Genomic DNA, 5,963 nt, shown 5'->3' with positions numbered 1-5,963 from the left:
TTGCATAGTGAGCAGGCAGCCCAATCCTAACCTGCGCTGTATCTAGCACAGGTTTGAAGGTGGAGGGAGCGCAACTCAGAGTAAGGGACTTATGTCCCCTTACTCTGAGTAATACCCCAGCCACCTAAGTGGGACTACTTGAATCTGCGCCAGCAATTTCGCTGGCACAGATCCAAGCAATCTGGTGTAACGCTGGGCTGCTCAGCAGGGGTGGTTAGGATCCAGCCTAAGTACTGGAGGCTGGTCCCACCCCCATCCCGGTCCCAGTCTGCCCACCAGCCCGCCCTCTGCACACTCTCCCCATCCCCAAATACCCCAGTTTCATCCTCCCCCATCCTTTCCAACCTGCTGCCCTCGGCTGGCGCAACCTTGACAGGTCTGGGTGGCACAGAGACTGGATGTGGTCTCTGCTGGCCAGTGACTGTTACCCTGCACATGCCTGATCTCGTCTGATCTTGGAAGCTAAGCAGGGTCAGGCCTGGTTAGTACTTGGATGGGAGACCACCTGGGAATACCGGGTGCTGTAGGCTTATACCATCGTCTTTCGAGAACAAAGGTGGCCAACCAACCAACCGGTGCATTTTCACACCAGCCCAACCAACTCTCCCGGGGGTGCAGATGTGCCTTATAGCACGCTTGCAACACTCCCAGGCTGGCACAAAGGACTTGCGCCAGCCCAACAGAGGGTCAGGATTGCACTCTAAAATTCATAAGCATTAAAACCGTATTAAAACAACAAAACACAATTAGAATAAAACATTAGACCAGCTGCAGATGCCTTATAAAAAAGGACTGCACCTGTAAAACCCAAATATCATTAAAAGGCTGAGAACTCAGGTCAAGAACTTATAATAAGGCAGATATTTATACATCATCTGTAGTCAAAGAAGGAAGTGCCAGCTTCGGAGTTTTTTAATGTGCATTTTATTCTTAGTCTGGTTTCTGCTGCCCATGAGATATGTGCAAAGTAGTGTTTAAAAATTGTAACTCATCTTGAGACTGAAGGATGGGGAGTGTCGGAAACTGGAAAAAGCATTAATCAAAACTACAAACAGCTACAAAGAGACGTTTTCATTATGTGACTGATGATAGGGTACAAAATATATGAAGGACTTGGCATCAAGCACTCAAAATATTTTCTTCCCAGAAGAACGTTTTCAAAAGTGGTGGGCAGCTATTTTAGTTGTTCAAGACTTGTTGGATATATATTGGCACTTCCTGCCTTCAAAATCAGTTGGGGAAAAAGATTCCTAGTGGCCATCTCAGAGGGCTGGCTCAAGACCTCTTGATGCATGAGGCAGCATGCCAAATAATGCTGCCCCCCTTACCCACTGATGGGCCAGCCTCTGTTCCTCCCATTCGAGCCCAGCACTCTCCTTGCCTCCCTCTTCCTCGTTGTCTTCCTCTTCTTTTGCCAATCCATGGAGAAGGAGAAGCAGTGGAGGCAAGTAGGTGGACAGAGATGGACACTCCCCATCAATCTGAGGCAACAGCTTCAGTCAGCCTCATGGATGGACCAGACTTGTCATCACATATAACTAGACCAGTGTCACCCACAGTGTTCCAAGCATGTCAAAACAAAAATAATGGGATAGAACAGAAAGGAAAATGTGCACAGTGGGGAGTATTTTCTATGTCAAGCACCTAGTTGTCTGTAAAAAGACCTGCTATCAACTGAGTGACTTGGGAAGAGCAAGAAAGAAACCATATAATGTATATTGAATGGAAAAAGCCTGTGCTTCTGCTTCTAGGGACAGATTATGATCAAAATCTAGCCTATTTCTTTGCTGTCTAATACCAGCAATTTTTTGTAATACCAGGTCAGCAGTGCTCCAACAGACTTGCTTCTGCTAATGGTAGTTTCTTGACCATTTTGTGCAAAAGATTATGGACTTGGATGTTTTGCTCCCAATGAACCATCGCTAGAGCACCCTACAATTGTATGATTGCACTTGCCAAGTGCAGTGGCTTAGCTAGAGAGGGTGCATAGCACTAAGTTTTGCAGGCAGCCTCAGTGCAGAGTGCAAGGGGCTGAAGCACTCTGCAAAACTTAGTGCTTTGCGTCCCCTTTAGTTATGCCACTGCACATTTGGGGTCAGAGTGGTGGAACACTATGTAACCTGACCAAGCAAGGATGCTTCATGTGCAAAAAGTGGATTCTGCATATAGCTTGCTCCTGGGCTAGACCTGTCTGTGAAGGAGTCAAAGTAAGCACTCAGGGCTGTGCACATATTTCCCCTTGCTAGATCAGGTCTGTATGTGCACTAGCAGACACATGGTAGCTTGGCATTGGGTGATGACATCCAACTTTCAGGCAGTTATCCCTTCCCTCAACAAGTGATGAATGGTGTTATTTTATTGGAGAGGGTGAGGGAAGATCTTTGCACTGAAGATGTACGAGCTACCAATTATAGTAGAATGAATGAATGCAAAATGATAATAATGGTAATTAATAATAGCAACCCAAAAACACTTTCAGAACACAATGCTTCACAATAAATAACTTTAGAGACAGGCTCTGCTTGTAGGCTTACAAACTACAGACCATGACTCAATTTTTATATGGATAAACTTTCTTCAGGACAGTAACCCATTCCTAATGGGAAGATTGGGAGAAATACTCCTTTTGCATAAACACCCAGAGGAATAAATAGCTCAGTGTTTCAGGAATTCAAACTTAGAACCAGAGACCAGATTTATTTATTTTTATAGCTGTGGAAGAACAAAAATATCTCAAGTTTATATTAAGATTTGTGTATATATTTTTATGTTGTTGGCATCCTTCAGTCTCGGAAGACTATGATATCGCGCTCTGAATGGTGGTTCTAGAACAGAGTGTCCTCTCCAGTGTGCGAAGCCTGGGTAAAGTAGATATGGAGGACAGACTGTTTCCCATGCAGCAAATCCCCCCTCTCCACGTCGCTGAAATGGTCCAATGGAAAGGCAGAGGCCAATACGGTTGGTTCCAGCGGCATCACAGGAGCTGCCAGAACGTGACTGTGTTCGGCCATGAACTGCCTCAGGGACTCCAGCTCTGGATTTTGCCTCAAGGTTGACTCCTGAAGCCTTTTCCACAACTGGATGTAGCCACAAGGCAGTGGAGGTTTGGGATCAGAGTTTTCCTTCTCTCAAATGAGCTGCCTTCCCAGGCTAAGGAGTCCCATCTACCCGGTGGCTGTTCAGTAGCCTCTTACGACAAGTACAGCAAACTGAGGGCCTATTCTTATCCCCCAGCCCTCAGGGGGCATATATTTTTATATTTAAAATATAAAATAGCCGCATTGAGTGCTCCTTTCTGGAGTGGAAAGGTGGAATATAAATTCTACTAATAAATAAATAAATAAATAAATAAATAAATAAATAAATAAATAAATAAATAAATAAATGTATATTTTATATTTAAAACTGGAAATCCAGCTCTCCATTTCTGATGCAGCTGTATCAATGGGGCATGTAGTGCAATGTGGTGGCAGTCACAGAGGCCTCCTCAAGGTAAGGGGACATTTGTTCCCTTATCTCGGAGCTTGCTGCATTAGCACTGGAAAGTTGGCTAGGATTGGGCCCTAAATATATTTTTCCTTTCCTAAAAGGTGGCAACTGTTCACACTCAAAAACTTCTGGCATTTTCTTCATCCTGCCCACAGTGTTGCCCCTGAAAAAAAAGGTGCTCCCCCTCGTTCCATAAAATGAACAAAACAAGACTGACACTTGAAAGGAGGCTCTTGGAGTTTGCTTCTCTTTTCGCCTGGCTGGGTCTCAGCACCTGCTCTCTGTTCCAGCCATTTGCCATCCCTCTCAGCTCCCAAACCACCCCCAGCAACAACCCATCAAGCAGAGAAAAGCAAACGGAGAAATTACGCCCACACACTCTCCTGCCAGGGTGACGGCTGGCACCTTCGCTGCTGCAAGCGACATTTGTGGCTGTGAGACACGGACATCACCCGTGTAGTCAGGTTTTGTGTTCTCAGTCAAGGAGGGGAAAAGAGATCAAAACCACTCCTTTTCAAAATGTGCCTTGCGCAAACCAAAGGAATGCTGCAGTCAGTGGCAGAGCTAGAGGGGGTGCAAAGCAGGAAGCTTTGCAGGGAACCTCACCGCAACATGCAAGCAGCCCCTCCCCCTCCCCTTTGGAGCCATTCTGGGTGGGGGGGGAGGGGAGCAAAACAGAGGTGAATGCCAGAGAAGAAGCGAATGCCTCCGTTTTGCTCCCCTACCCAGAATGGCTCCGAAGGGAAAGGCAGGGGCAATTGCATGCTGTGGTGACGCTTCCTGCAAACTGTAGTGTGTTGCACCCTCTCTAGCTATGCTACTGGTTGCAGTAGCTTCTCTGGAGCCCATCAGGAGAAATGTGTGAGCAATGCAAAAAATATTTTGGTGCTGCAGTAAACAGGAGACTGGGAGGTCTGCAGCAAGATAAACAACAGCACTGATTGATTCAATAAAGAGCAATGAAACACCCAATGCATCTTCCTCTCCACCCAAAAACAAAACTAAACAATGGGGAAGATGGGAGCCTGCTGTTTGGGGAGTGCAGTGCCCCCTCCCCTCTCCACCTCACCCCAAAGAGGAAGGTCTTAAGAACATTATTTAAGAATTATTATTAAGCTGCATTTGCTGTGGGGGTAATCAGATTTTGTGCTTATTAAGTAATTACAAACACTTAAAAGCAGCTAAAAGGGGCCATGCTGAGCAATATCATTTACAGCCCTTCCTTTGGCATAGAACATAAGAACAGCCCCACTGGATCAGGCCATAGGCCCATCTGGTCCAGTTTCCTGTATCTCACAGCGGCCCACCAAATGCCCCAGGGAGCACACCAGACAACAAGAGACCTGCAAGGCTTCCTGGGAATTGTAGTTAAGAACATAAGAACAGCCCTACTGGATCAGGCCATAGGCCCATCTAGTCCAGCTTCCTGTATCTCACAGCGGCCCACCAAATGCCCCAGTGAGCATACCAGATAACAAGAGACCTCATTCTGGTGCCCTCCCTTGCATCTGGCATTCTGACATAGCCCATTTCTAAAATCAGGAGGTTGCACATACACATCATGGCTTGTACCCCATAATGGATTTTTCCTCCAGAAACTTGTCCAATCCCCTTTTAAAGGCGTCCAGGCTAGACGCCATCACCACATCCTGTGGCAAGGAGTTCCACAGACCAACCACACGCTGAGTAAAGAAATATTTTCTCTTGTCTGTTCTAACTCTCCCAACACTCAATTTTAGTGGATGTCCCCTGGTTCTGGTGTTATGTGAGAGTGTAAAGAGCATCTCCCTATCCACTCTGTCCATCCCCTGCATAATTTCGTACTTCTCAATCATGTCCCCCCTCAGGCGCCTCTTTTCTAGGCTGAAGAGGCCCAAATGCCGTAGCCTTTCCTCATAAGGAAGGTGCCCCAGCCCCGTAATCATCTTAGTCGCTCTCTTTTGCACCTTTTCCATTTCCACTATGTCCTTTTTGAGATGTGGCGACCAGAACTGGGCACAATACTCCAGGTGTGGCCTCACCATCGATTTGTACAACGGCATTATAATATTAGCCGTTTTGTTCTCAACACCTTTTCTAATGATCCCCAGCATAGAACTGGCCTTCTTCACTGCCGCCGCACGTTGGGTGTCGTAAGGGTTGGGGAATGATAAGACCGCAAAGTGTCCACTGGAAATGTGTCACTAATAATAATAATAATAATAATAATAATAATAATAATAATAATAGTAATAATCTTTATTTGTATCCTGCCCGTCTCCCTGAAAGGGACCCAGGGCGGCTAACAAAACAGATTTAAAAAACATAAATTAGCACAAATAGCAGATAAAAAACATATTAAAAACACATTAACAGAGACCATAAAAACAGTAGTCAGATTAAAAGACAGAATAAAAGAGCACAAAAGAGCAAGTCACAGAGGAATCAGGCCTGTAAAAAACTACAAGATGTGTAAAAAATGTTAATAAGGCCAA

The 5,963-nt window shown here is 45.6% G+C and overlaps 1 pseudogene; it reads left to right on the top strand.

The window, feature by feature from the left end:
• Positions 1-413: 413 nt before the first annotated feature.
• Positions 414-530, top strand: LOC136650488 (5S ribosomal RNA; annotated as a pseudogene).
• Positions 531-5,963: the final 5,433 nt, after the last annotated feature.

The sequence above is a fragment of the Tiliqua scincoides genome, chromosome 4 (assembly GCF_035046505.1).
Source record: "Tiliqua scincoides isolate rTilSci1 chromosome 4, rTilSci1.hap2, whole genome shotgun sequence".
Classification (NCBI taxonomy): Eukaryota; Metazoa; Chordata; class Lepidosauria; order Squamata; family Scincidae; genus Tiliqua; species Tiliqua scincoides.
Note: the sequence above shows the minus strand (reverse complement) of the source record. Positions and strands in the feature narration are given on the sequence as shown.